At 39.5% G+C, this 12,636-nt stretch overlaps 1 protein-coding gene and 1 pseudogene across 1 annotated transcript in view; one reads left to right on the top strand and one right to left on the bottom strand.

Annotated features, from left to right (window-relative positions):
• Positions 1-12,636, bottom strand: part of Agbl1 (AGBL carboxypeptidase 1) — an 893,368-nt gene that overhangs the window by 771,525 nt on the left and 109,207 nt on the right.
• Positions 7,103-7,850, top strand: LOC108349814 (high mobility group protein B1-like; annotated as a pseudogene).

Genomic DNA, 12,636 nt, shown 5'->3' with positions numbered 1-12,636 from the left:
ATGTGTGTGTTTGTGTGTGTGTGTGTGTGTGTGTGTGTGTGTGTGTGTGTGTGTGTTTATAAGGATTATACTACAAATGCTTTGCCTTTTAAAAAAATTAGCAGTAAAGATGTTGTTTCTGGAGGTACGCCAATGTAAGATTTAAGCAAGAACAATTGTCTAGAATAAAGTAATGAGTAATAGAAAATACTCACTATTCTAGTGGCTTTGGATGCTACCAAGAAGTTCTTTGCTTGGGGTCTAGTCATTAGTTAAGTGCATAGCAATGGTCTACTCTCTGAGCAAGACTCTCCTAACCTGTTTCAATACAGCAGGAAAGACAAGAATGATCAACAGAATTAAGACAACTACTTTAGTCAGCCAACGCCTATGCCAATGGAAAGCAACACTTAGGTGGACATGGCAGCACAGCCTTGTAATAGTAGCATTTAAGAGGCTGAGATAGGAGTATCATGAGTTCTAAGATGAACTAAGCTCCATAGTGAGACCCTACTTCAAAAGCAAAAAAAGGTCAAATATGAGGCATTGGGACTTAAACAAGTAAGAAAGCACAATTACTTGAAGAAACCAAGCCCACTGCATATAACAAGTGAACTGGAGCCCCATTTTGTGGCTTTGGGATAGCATATTGTCACCTCTGGATGTGGGCATCTTGCAGCTAACATTCTGAAGGGACAGGGAATACAATTTTTTTCTTAAGTTTATCTCATCCTTAAGTTCATCCTTCCTTACCACCATGTCATATGGTTTGGGTGCTGAGTGGGCCGCCCTACAGAATGGAAAGTAGAACTGAAAAAAAAATTCTTTCCTCTAACTTTCTCCATGTTCCTACCAATGAATGGATTCTTCAATTTTTTGAAGAACATATTGATCCAACGAACTATGACAACATCCAAAGACAAAGAGGAACAACTCTTGTTCCACCCATTCCTCAAAGCAGGACACTCCAGTCAGGATTTGAGATATGACAGATGCTCCCACTCTCCTCAGCAAAGGCTAAGACTAAACTGTTGACAAATGTGTAAATATCCTCTTGCCAACCATTCACAAAAGAGCTACAGAGTTGTGATAATGCAAGTTACTTCTTCAGGTTGAAATAAATTTTAAGAACCATTAGGAAAGTCGTGTTAGTAATTGTTACCACTACTAAGGGAACCTCTGTAAGTGGCAAATGCTACATGTCCTATATTTACCAAAGTACATCACTTTTGAGCTTCATGGGAATGACGGATAATAAAATTACTCAGTTTAGGATAAACAGCCCACCTAAGACCCAGCAGTGAGTTAGCAAGCAGCACACTGAGGTACAGCCTTATTCTAAAACTAGTTCTCAACTTTTCTTACATGGTCAACATAATTCTAGGTATTCAAAAATATTGTTTAGTGTAACTTCGTTATCTTTCAGATATGGGCTACAGTTTATAGTCAGACAAGATCCCGGGGTCAACACTTAACTATGAAACAAACATGCTCAGCTGAGTTCGATGATTGACTCAGCTCGGTATGGAACAATCGCACTACATCTTGAGACTTAGATATTCAGTGGTAGTCATGGAGACAAAGACAGAACTTCATTGGAGGCAGATCTTGAATGTGTCATTTGTTTTTATGATAAGTGTTTACTGAGCATCAACTACATACCAGAACAAATTGACAAAACAATTTCTGTATTTAAAGAGTTTATAGTCTTGGAGAATATCATTAAAGAAACAATAAACAGCAGTGTTTCTTAAAGTGCACTAACTTCAGACTCTTAAATGTTATGAATTGTATTTTAAAAAGTTAGACAAGGGCTGGGGACTTAAGGACTCAACAGTTAAGAGCACTTGTTGCTCTTGCAGAGGACTCAACTGTGTTTACACAGCATCCACACAGTGTCTTACAACCATTCATAATTCCAGTTCCAAGGGTTCTGACACCTCTTCTGACCACTAAAGGCACCAGGCATACACGTGGTGCACATACACACACACACACACACACACACACACACACACACACACACACACACACAACCAAACACTCATAAACATAAAATAAATAAATGTAAGAAAGGGAAAGAAAGGTAAGAAATGGGCAAAAAGACCATCTGTGCAAGGGTCAGCTGAAAGTTGGGAGAGGGGCGCTAGGGCAGTTGTATGAGAAAGTGACTCAAACAGAATGTGAGGAGGGAAAAAAGTTATCACATAAACATCAGGAAGAAGCCTGTGTCAACATGAAAGGATAACCGGCACAACGAACAGATAAATCCACGCTAAACCAGCAGACGGAGGCAGGGGCATTATAACTAAGGATAAAGTGAAAATAGGACTAAGTTAAATAACAGTTGGATAAAACAGGAGGTCCTTTATAGGAATTGAACACATTGCCATGAGTACAGACACCCAGAATGCCATCTGGTGCATTCCCACCCCTCCAGCCCCCTGCCTAGCTTAAGAGGAAATAGAAGAGTAGAAAAACATAGTATATGTGAGTGCACACACAGGCACACAAGCACACAGGCACACAAGCACACAGGCACACACACACACACACACACACACACACACACACACACACACACACGAGCCAGGTGACCAAGAAAAATGGGCAACACATGACTTCAACTGATCATCAATTTCAGAAAAGAGAAGAACACAGAGATCAAAATCGAGATGGATCCTGTATGGTGGGAGAAAAGAAAAACCACGAGCATATGGTATCAAGGCTAAATCAGATACGATGCCCAGCATGGAGCGTTTCCATTTCTCTCTGGAATGGAGAAGAGAAAGAAACACACTTGTACACCCAACTCTATCCAGGTTCTGTCAAAGGCTACTTGTGGGAACCATCATCAATCATTATAAATTGTAACAGAAACTGAAACCCAAAACCTAGTCTGATTTGGTATATAACAGACACCAGGGAGGCAGAGAGAGGATGGCTACTTCTGAGACAGAGATCTGGAATACAGCTCTGCAGTGAGCGAGCCCCACCATACCAGGCTTGTCATATGCAGAGGCTCTGCAAATGAGAGATGGTTTAGAACTTCTTCCAAGTCTGCAGGCAGCAGCAGTATAGAGGCTGCCAAAGGTTTGCGAGAATTCCCAACACCAGAAGTAGAAATCTAATAACTGAGAAGAAACGAGCAGGCTGGAATCATCATGGGCTTCCCAACACAGAAGAGTCTCTTTCTACTTAAGAATGTGACTCTCTATTTAGCACTTAAGGTAAACAGCTTCACTTTCCTTAAATTATTCATAAAGTAAGTTATATATTAATGCACAATTTTAATCCTATACATAATATGTATATATAAATGTATAATGTGCAAAGTCTATAAGTAAGCATATATATGCAAAATAAACTTTTACAGAGTGTTGCTAAATGACTATGGAATAATCAGTGTTACACCACTCTTAACTGAATATAAAGCTCAGTTATTTCTAAAGGAGCTACCCTTTGCCTTTTTAATAATTTCTATTTGAATGGAGTAAGAAAACTCTCCAGCTCTTTATACCATGAGTGTTCTTTTTCTTTTTGGAATCAAAGTTTTCATATACCAGATAGTAGGAGATGCTTTAGGAGAAAGTATCAACATTACTTGTTTAAAAGATGGGATTTATTACTAAGAAACTGTAACTGTGGTCATAGTCCTTCAGAGTGTTTTGAATGAAAATGGCCCTCATGCAGTCATAGGAACTGGAATTACTGAGGCGTGGCCATGTTGGAGTAGGTATGTCCTTGTAGGAGTATGTCACAGAGGATAGGCTTTGAATTTTCAGATGCTCAAGCCAGACCCAGTGTCTCACTCTCCTCCTGCTGCCTGCTAATCCAGATGTACCACGTCTGCCTACATGCTGCCATACTTCCTGTCATGAGGATAATAGACCAAACCTCTGAACTTTATACTAACCCAAATAAAAGTTATAAAAGTTATCAGGGTTATAATGTCTCTTCGTCACAATAAAATTCTAATTAAGACACTTTAGAATACCATAGAATAAATGCCACAAAGGAAAGGGTTTTTAGAACAAAAAGTTTATTACCAAAATTAACCTATACAGTATAACCCAATGATTGCACTCTTTGATGTTTAATCAAGTTGAAAACTCATATCCATACAAAAGTCTGCACATGGATATTTATAGTGACTTCATTTGTAATGGCAAGAACTTAGACCAATAAAAGTATCCTCCAGTAGAGAAATGAATAGCTTGTGGTACATCTATTCAAGAGAATATTATTCAGCACCAAGAATAAATGACCAACCAGTGTACACACACACACACACACACACACACACACACACACACACACACACAGAGTAATCTTGAATGTACACAGAATTCAATGTATAAATACACCTATATAGTTTAAGTGAAATCTTCCCATTTGGGGTTAGTGTGCTTCCTCCAAGAGCCAAAGACTATACTACATAACACTTCTTCAACACTTGGCTTGCTTCCCGAGAGGTGGAAGGTAAGTCCCTATTGCTAAAAAAAAAAAAAACATTGACTTCAGACACAGGATCCAGAGAGCCCTGAGATGGAAGAGAACTAAAATACCTCTTTCTTCCCCAAGGACTAGCTTTCATGATACCAGAAGATGCCATACAAGTTTCCAAGGGAGCAAAGCAATCAAGTCCTACCCAGCTATGCCTATAAACCACATTAATGACCAGCATGGACTAATAACCCTAAGGGCTCAGAAGTGGCACACATACCTTGGAAGTAATCAACAGCTCTCTAACTGGATTTAAGATCCACTCAACAAGAGGGAAATCATGCCTGGTAAAAAGAATAATCATAAACTCAAAAAACTTTTTTTGAAAATTAAAGTTTTAGATGAGATCTGTGGGCAAATATAACAGAGGAGAGGTGTAGGGAGCCGTATTGGATTTGGGCCTGGCCACTTTGTGACTGCATAGCTCAAGGTGGCTACGTGACTCTGGGCTGCATGGCCACAGAGGTTTAACCTTGAAATGACTGCCATACAGACATGAGATTGTTGAACTAAAGCCTCTCCCAGGAAGACCCTGGGAGCAATGACAGGATGTTTCAGCCTGCACCCGATGTCCCTGAGCAGATTCCTGAGAAGGGTTCGACCTTTTCAAAGAACATGTCCCCGGAAGACTGTTGCCTCTTTGTTATAGGAGGATATCTTGCAGTGTAGTGATTCACCTTATATCCTTGGGCATTTCCCAAACTCCCCTACCCTAAGCTTCAGTTCCTGCTTCTATTCCAGCCTCAGAGCTTTAAATGCTGTACATTTCTCTCAATAAATGAGACCTTGACAACAGAACTTTTGCTTGGTCTCCTTCTTCTCTCGCTCCCCATTTAGGCCCAAGGGTAGCGCCCCTTCGGGACCCTGAATAACTGGGTCCCCGCTGGCAGGGACAGAGAGGAAGCTTGTTGCAAAAAAGTGGGCTACAAAAATGTGCTAATGTCTAAATTGTGGAATCTTAGTCCTATCTGACCACCCACCTTCACTGAAATAACAGTTTCTTCTACATGAGAGACACACTGCTCTGCTGTTAATAGAAAATGCTCATTGGTTACCTGTTTCAAGAACAATTACTTTAAGAATTAATATTGTGAAAATATTCTAAAGTGTAAGTTGTAAGTCATATGTCAAAAGGTAAGTGTGTGTACGTACCTTTAAAAAAGCACACTGTGACTGTTTTGAAAGCACAATCACAATAATCTTCAAATTTTGTCAAAAAAAAATTGGGAATGGTTTGACCCAAAAATATGTCCTGGTCCAAATAGGATTTCCTGCTTTTTGATTCTTCTCAGCATCTTGATCGGTTTCATGGTGATTGATCATTAAGTCACTAATTGATCATTAAGTTCTCTCAACCCTTTATGCAAGCTTAAGTTGGTCCATGACAGAGATATAGTCAGATCGCCCTTCCCTAATTCAACTTGAGGGCTCCTCATGGCATTTCTACAAATCTTATCTGAGTTGAAATTTTCGCATCTTTCAGGTGTGTCAGATGGAGCTAAGTTTTCCAATATGACAGGCCACGTTCTTTTCTACTTGCATCCTCCGAAATTGAGTAGGAAGTAGGAACATTCAATTTTTGTCATTTTTTTAAGGGAAGACTTTTGTTTACTTCTTTTTTGTCCCTCCATCTTTATTAACTTGGGTATTATTTACATTTCGAGTGTTATTCCCTTTCCTGGTTTCAAGGCCAACATCCCCCTAACCTCTCCCCCTCCCCTTCTTTATGGGTGTTCCCCTCCCCATCCTCCCCCTATTGCCGCCCTCCCCCCAACAATCACGTTCACTGGGGGTTCAATCTTAGCAGGACCCAGGGCTTCCCCTTCCACTGGTGCTCTTACTAGGATATTCATTGCTACCTATGAGGTCAGAGTCCAGGGTCAGTCCATGTATAGTCTTTAGGTAGTGGCTTAGTCCCTGGAAGCTCTGGTTGCTTAGCATTGTTGTACATATGGGGTCTCGAGCCCCTTCAAGCTCTTCCAGTTCTTTCTCTGATTCCTTCAACGGGGGTCCTATTCTCAGTTCAGTGGTTTGCTGCTGCCATTCGCCTATGTATTCGCCTATGTATGGCTGTGTCTCTCAGGAGAGATCTACATCCGGTTCCTTTCGGCCTGCACTTCTTTGCTTCATTCATCTTATCTAGTTTGGTGGCTGTAGGGGCCACATCCCGGACAGGCTCTGAAAGGGTGTTCCTTCTGCCTCTGTTCTACACTTTGCCTCCCTTTTCCCTCCCAAGGGTATTCTTGTTCCCCTTTTAAAGAAGGAGTGAGGTTACAGAGCGGAGAGAGTGAGGAGGCTGCGTCTGGCTCCCGCTCTCACAGCCATTGCAGTACATTGAGCTCCATAGAGACAGCACCGGGGCAAGCGAGAGCCGGATGGGCACTGGGAGACTCTGTGCCTCACGGAGGAAAATCAACTAAACATGGCAAAGGAGATCCTAAGAAGCCGAGAGGCAAAATGTCCTCATATGCATTCTTTTTTTTTTTTTTTTTTTGGTTCTTTATTTCAGAGCTGGGGACCGAACACAGGGCCTTGCGCTTCCTAGGTAAGCGCTCTACCCTCATATGCATTCTTTGTGCAAACCTGCCAGGAGGAGCACAAGAAGAAGCACTGGGATGCTTCTGTCAACTTCTCAGAGTTCTCCAAGAAGTGCTCAGAGAGGTGGAAGACCATGTCTGCTAAAGAAAAGGGGAAATTTGAAGATATGGCAAAGGCTGACAAGGCTCGTTATGAAAGAGAAATGAAAACCTACATCCCCCCCAAAGGGGAGACCAAAAAGAAGTTCAAGGACCCCGATGCCCCCAGGAGGCCTCCTTCGGCCTTCTTCTTGTTCTGTTCTGAGTACCACCCAAAAATCAAAGGCGAGCATCCTGGCTTATCCATTGGTGATGTTGCGAAGAAACTAGGAGAGATGTGGAACAACACTGCCGCGGACGACAAGCAGCCCTGTGAGAAGAAGGCCGCCAAGCTGAAGGAGAAGTATGAGAAGGATAATGCTGCCTACAGAGCTAAAGGAAAACCTGATGCAGCGAAAAAGGGGGTGATCAAGGCTGAGAAGAGCAAGAAAAAGAAGGAAGAGGAAGACGACGAGGAGGATGAAGAGGATGAGGAAGAGGAGGAAGAAGACGAAGATGAAGAAGATGATGATGAATAAGTTGGTTCTAGCGCAGTTTTTTTCTTGTCTATAAAGCATTTAAACGCCCTGTACACAACTCACTCCTTTTAAAGAAAAGAATTGAAATGTAAGGCTGTGTAAGATTTGTTTTTAAACTGTACAGTGTCTTTTTTTGTATAGTTAACACACTACCGAATGTGTCTTTAGCTAGCCCTGTCCTGGTGGTATTTTCAATAGCCACTAACCTTGCCTGGTACAGTCTGGGGGTTGTAAATTGGCATGGAAATTAAAGCAGGTTCTTGTTGGTGCACAGCACAAATTAGTTATATATGGGGACAGTAGTTTGGTTTTTGGTTTCTTTCTTTTTTTGTTTTTTTGTTTTTGTTTTTTTTTTTTTCTTTTGGTTTTCTTTCTTTTTTTTTTCATCTTCAGTTGTCTCTGATGCAGCTTATACGAAGGTAATTGTTGTTCTGTTAACTGAATACCACTCTGTAATTGCAAAAAAAATGGCGGCTGTTTTGTTGACATTCTGAATGCTTCTAAGTAAATACAATTTTTTTTATTAGTACTGTTGTCCTTTTCATAGGTCTGAAAGTTTTCTTCTCAAGGGGAAGCTAGTCTTTTGCTTTTGCCCATTTTGGGTCACATGGATTATTAGTGTGCATCTTCACACAGTTAGCTGGAAAAATCTTTTGTCCACACACCCTGCATATTGTGGTAGGGGTAACATGTTCATCCACAGTTGAAGAATTCTCCAAAATTGTCATCAGTTGGATAAGAGATACTCTACTTAGCAAAGCAAGGAGTGATCAATTCTGTCACACCATGGGATTATTAGAATCAAACAGTCTGAAAGTCTGTCCTTGAAGGACTAATAGAAAAGTATGTTCTGCTCCTTACTTGAGGACTCCTTTAACTGCCATTACTGTGTAATGACAGTTATATTTTGCAGTTTCCCCTACTAAAGACCTGAGAATGTATCCTCAAAAGCATGAGTTTAAAATACAAGACTGCTGTACTATTTGTTGACCTTAGTCCCATCAAAGGCTATCATGAGAAGCTGGCTGTAATGCCTTTGCCCTTCTATCTAAATACAGTTTGCTCAGGAAACTTGACTGTTTAAAGGTATGTTTAATTAGTTGAGCCAGCTTTTAAAATTATGCCACATTTAAAGTGAAGGGTATATTTTCCTATATTGTGGTTTGTCCCTTTATAAATCAGATACAAGGAAAGCAGATAAACTTTGCATATTAGTACCAGTTGTCCAAGCCATTTGCTTTTTCTTTATTAAGCCCGAACTCATTCATTAATCTGCTTAGTTTAGGGAACAATTTGGCAATTTATGGGTTTTCTTTTTTCTTTTTTTTTCTTTTTTTTTGAGATTATCGTTCTCTTAAAGTGCCAGTGTTTTAAAATAGCGTTCTTGTAATTTTCCGCGCTTTTGTGATGGAGTGCTGTTATATCATTTTGACTTGGGTTCTTTACAGTTGCCTTTGTTCTATAATTTGAGGAGGAATACTAAACATGAGTCCTGGATGATACTAATAAACTAATAATTGCAGAGGTTTAAAAAAAAAGAAGGAGTGAAGCATTCGCATTTTGGTCATCCTTCTTGAGTTTCATGTGTTCTGTGCAACTAGGATAATTCGAGCATTTGGGCTAATAGCGACTTATCAATGAGTGCATACCATGTGTGTTTTTCTGTAAGTGGGTTACCTCACTCAGGATGATATTTTCCAGTTCCATCCATTTGCCTATGAATTTCATAAAGTCGTTGTTTTTGATAGCTGAGTAATATTCCATTGTGTAGATGTACCACATTTTCTGTATCCATTCCTCTGTTGAAGGGCATCTGGGTTCTTTCCAGCTTCTGGCTACTATAAATAAGGCTGCTATGAACATAGTGGAGCATGTGTCTTTGTTATATGTTGGGGCATCTTTTGGGTATATGCCCAAGAGAGGTACAGCTGGGTCCTCAGGCAGTTCAATGTCCAATTTTCTGAGGAACCTCCAGACTGATTTCCAGAATGTTTGTACCAGTCTGCAATCCCACCAACAATGGAGGAGTGTTCCTCTTTCTCCACATCTTTGCCAGCATGACTAAAGATGTTGAACATTTCTTTAGGTGTTTCTCAGCCATTCGACATTCCTCAGCTGTGAATTCTTTGTTTAGCTCTGAACTCCATTTTTTAAATAGGGTTATTTGACTCCCTGCAGTCTAACTTCTTGAGTTCTTTGCATATTTTAGATATAAGCCTTCTATCAGTTGTAGGATTGGTAAAGATCTTTTCCCAATCTGTTGGTTGCTGTTTTGTCCTAACCACAGTGTCCTTTGCCTTACAGAAGCTTTGCAGTTTCATGAGATCCCATTTGTCGATTCTTGATCTTAGAGCATAAACCATTGGTGTTTTGTTCAAGAAATTTTCCCCAGTGTCCATGTGTTCGAGACTCTTCCCCACTTTTTCTTCTATTAGTTTGAGTGTATCTGGTTTGATAGAAGACCTCATACCAATATTATCCAAACTATTCCACAAAATTGAAACAGATGGAGCGCTACCGAATTCCTTCTATGAAGCCACAATTACTCTTATACCTAAACCACACAAAGACCCAACAAAGAAAGAGAACTTCAGACCAATTTCCCTTATGAATATCGGTGCAAAGATACTCAATAAAATTCTTGCAAACCGAATCCAAGAGCACATCAAAACAATCATCCATCATGATCAAGGAGGCTTCATTCCAGGGATGCAGGGATGGTTTAATATAACAGACAACCATCAATGTGATCCACTATATAAACAAACTGAAAGATAAAAACCACATGATCATTTCATTAGATGCTGAGAAAGCATTTGACAAAATTCAACATCCCTTCATGATAAAAGTCCTGGAAAGAACAGGAATTCAAGGCCCAAACCTAAACATAGTAAAAGCCATATACAGCAAACCAGTAGCTAATATTAAACTACATGGAGATAAACTTGAAGCAATCCCACTAAAATCAGGACTAGATAAGGCTGGCCACTCTCTCCCCCTACTTATTCAATATAGTTCTCAAAGTCCTAGCCAGAGCAATCAGACAACAAAAGGAGATCAAAGGGATACAGATTGGAAAAGAAGAAGTCAAAATATCACTATTTGCAGATGATATGATAGTATATTTAAGTGATCCCAAAAGTTCCACCAGAGAACTACTAAAGCTGATAAACAACTTCAGCAAAGTGGCTGGGTATAAAATTAACTCAAATAAATCAGTAGCCTTCCTCTACACAAAAGAGAAACAAGCCGAGAAAGAAATTAGGGAAACGACACCCTTCATAATAGTCCCAAATGATATAAAATACCTTGGTGTGACTTTAACCAAGCAAGTGAAAGATCTGTATGATAAGAACTTCAAGACAGTGAAGAACAAAATTGAAGAAGATCTCAGAAGATGGAAAGATCTTCCATGCTCATGGATTGGCAGGATTAATATAGCAAAAATGGCCATTTTACCAAAAGCGATCTACAGATTCAATGCAATCCCCATCAAAATTCCAACCCAATTCTCCATAGAGTTAGACAGAACAATTTGCCAATTCATCTAGAATAACAAAAAAAAAAGACCAGGATAGCTAAAACTATCCTCAACAATAAAAGGACTTCAGGGGGAATCACTATCCCTGAACTCAAGCAGTATTACAGAGCAACAGTGATAAAAACTGTATGATATTGGTGCAGAGACAGACAGATAGACCAGTAGAATAGAATTGAAGACCCAGAAATGAACCCACACACCGATGGTCACTTGATTTTTGACAAAGGAGCAAAAACCATCCAATGGAAAAAAGATAGCATTTTCAGCAAATGGTGCTGGTTCAACTGGAGGTCAGCAGTAGAAAAATGCAGATCGATCCATTCTTATCACCCTGTACAAAATTTTTGTCATTTTAAGAATTACAAAATATAGCCTTCAACATAATGACATGGTCTGTCCTGCCTTTAACATGGACTGGCAGTCACTGGAATTCACAATGTATTCCCAATGTGACGCATGTTTACCAGCTGTCTTGGTTTGGGTTTTTTTGTATCAGATCTAAGCTAGTCCCACTTTACTATGAAGAAAGATGTATAGGGAACATGATTGGCTTATCCAGAACCTCAATGTTCTGTTTCCAGGACAGGGATAATCTGTGGTATAATTGCATTCTTAAAATAAATTGGTTACAAGAAGAAAAAATTCTGAAAATGGAAGAGGCTGGAAAATAAAGTCACATGACAGTGTCTCCACTGCTTAAGACAGGGCTTATGTTTTACAGGATTGTCTTTCTCAGGCAATGGAGTTGAGTCATCTTATACATATCCAACCTCCACCTCTGTTGTATAAATTGTCCTCAAAGACTCTCAAAAACTAAGGAGCATCTAACCCTTCTGACCCTCTGCATGCTATTGAAGTATCTTATATGATGGAGCTAAATGATCAAGGCACAACAAAACGGTGTTTTTTACCAACAGAAAGAATGACTTAGATTCTCAACATGGTCCAAAAGGTGTAGGCTATGGATGTGCTTGATAGTGACATCTAGGTTAAAAGACTATCTTCTTGATGGTAACTCAAATATCATCTCTTCATTAACATATAAACTATGGTCATTTTCCTAGACAAGTGAACATATGGACATCTTATTCTGTAAGTGGCCCAGGGAGAAGAAGGAAGATTTGAAATCTGTCATGATGTGCATTACAAAAAACTTCAGTGTCTTCCTCAGGTTTTGAAAGATACCTAGACAAGTCTAGTGTTCAAGAACAGAAACTCTAAACTATTATTATGCATTATTAAAATTATTTTAACCCATAGATAAAGTATGATAGTGCTAATATATGAAGTATTTCAATATAAGTATTCACGGCATGTTGTATTATTGAATATTGCCTTGACAAAGACAATATTTATTAGTATAGTTATATTTATTATACCATTATCACATGCTTTTACTATGTAAAGGTATTTGGGTAAGAATTTAAATAAGCTTTTTAATTCAATAAATTCATTT

This window comes from Rattus norvegicus, chromosome 1 (assembly GCF_021556685.1).
Source record: "Rattus norvegicus strain SHRSP/BbbUtx chromosome 1, alternate assembly SHRSP_T2T, whole genome shotgun sequence".
NCBI lineage: Eukaryota > Metazoa > Chordata > Mammalia > Rodentia > Muridae > Rattus > Rattus norvegicus.
The sequence above is the reverse complement of the archived record's forward strand: the minus strand, read 5'-3'. Positions and strand labels throughout refer to the sequence as shown.